Consider the following 1,979-nt stretch of genomic DNA (forward strand, 5'->3'; position numbering starts at 1 on the left):
GCGATAACTCCTCAAACCAACATGGGAGTGTCGTATGTGAACACCTGGGATATATCCATATTTCATCAATGGCCCAGAGCTCATCCTGCTCATTGTTGTGAACAAATTTTCAATCTGAAAAACTAACAAAGAAAGAAAAGACAATTAAAAAAAATGTAAACAATTAAGTTTTGCCACCCAAAACCTGGCAAGAAAAAAAAACCCGAAAGGTGGTTTAAAAATTTGAAATAAGAAAAAAAAAGGAAGATTTCCCCCCAAGCCCGAAAACTGGTGGATTGGAGATAGAGGAAGTTGGTCCATAGACTAAGTTCATAAACTGCTGGTCGGCGAGACAGTATGCTGAGCTTTATTGGGGTTATCCAATAGACTGCGTGAGCTGATACTAGAGATTCACTCAGGGACCTGGAAGACTGAAGTCCAGTTTGGATAACACAGGTTGAGAGAACCTGACCATGATGAGCTAGCATGAAACGACTGTGAAGAGGAAAAACTCCCCATGGGAAGAAACCTCTGGCAGAACCAGGCTCAACATGGCCGTGTTCTGCCGGACCAGTTGAAATGAGACGCGGAATGCATTAAGGAATGAAACTCTGATGAAGCTGTAGCTACAATGGTGGAGGCGGGGATGAGGTGGGTTGAATCTGGGTCATTTGAATCAAAGTCAGACATAGCACGTCCCCTGCCTGTGCTTTGGGTAAGAGACTGAGATGTGGATTGCAGGACTTTTATGATGATTGGGCTTTTGTGGAGGCGTGGTTTAAAGCTGATTATGTTGTGTCTTGTGTCGGAGGCAGATGAAGGCGAATAATCAGTTTATTCAGTTGAACTTCCGCCTAGGCTCCATGTTAAAAAAATTTCCTAATGAATCCACATCATCTCCAACTACGTCCGGTCTTCATTCTCTTTTTACAAGGCATTAAAGAGTTGCAGATCACATGACACCGCACTGAAGAATAAAATGTTTTCATTGAAAGTTATAGAGTTCTTTTTTAATTGCAGTCTTTCCATTTAGCAAATTTATTTTCATAAATACAATATGCGCAATCTGGCGCTTAATGGAAACGCATGTAGGGAGGCGTTTGCAGCTTCTAGGTCTCCTCCTGGATGAATCGTTGAGCAGCTCTTGGGGTAATGTTGGTAGGTTTTCCTCTCCATTGCTCCATAGTTTGTCCGCTGGTACTAAATGGTTCTTCTCATGTCAGTTTCTTTATGTTTCTGAAACCCCTCCAGACTGTTAGATGCCGTAAAATCACAACACGATGAGCTGCTTTCTAAGATCTCTTCTGTTATTAGAACGCATTTAGAGCAACAGGTTAATTTTTCTTGATAAGATATAGTTCCAGCATAAACACAATTAATCAAACCGCTTTTGGCGTTTATTTAATCATATTTAGTTACTTTAACAGAACTGTTTGATGTCCTACCCTGCTAACATGAAACGATAATGTCAAAGTAACTAAATATGATTAAGTAAATGCCATAAAAGGTTGCATTATTTTTTTACTGTATCGCTTGAAAAATGCTTTTTGTAAATACTTCAGTTTATGTTTCACAGAGCCATCTGGAAGAGGATTAGGGCTACTGAAAACATTTAAAAAGTTAACTGATTTTTAAATATTTCTGTTTAATATGGGAGAAAAGTCAGAATTCTGACTTTAATCTCAGAATTTTGGATCTTACTGTAATGTAGATGGGTATCATGAAGGGAGAGATGTGGGAGCGCTCAGCTTCACTGACAAAGATGTGAGTTGTTTGAAAGGGCCAGTAACAGATTGGTGGAAAATGACGTCATAAGGTGACTTTTTACATGCCAGAGGGGTCCCCGTTATTCTATTTCTTTAATGGACGAGCAGGAGGTGACTAAGACAAGAGAGCTACTGTAGTCTCTAAAACAGACATGGCTAGGGCTTGATGCTAACATGTTTCTTAGCTGTCAGAATTCAGTCAGAATTTTGAGATTACAGTCAGAATTTTGAGAT

This window comes from Cyprinodon variegatus, unplaced genomic scaffold (assembly GCF_000732505.1).
Source record: "Cyprinodon variegatus isolate N-32 unplaced genomic scaffold, C_variegatus-1.0 Scaffold881, whole genome shotgun sequence".
Taxonomy (NCBI): domain Eukaryota; kingdom Metazoa; phylum Chordata; class Actinopteri; order Cyprinodontiformes; family Cyprinodontidae; genus Cyprinodon; species Cyprinodon variegatus.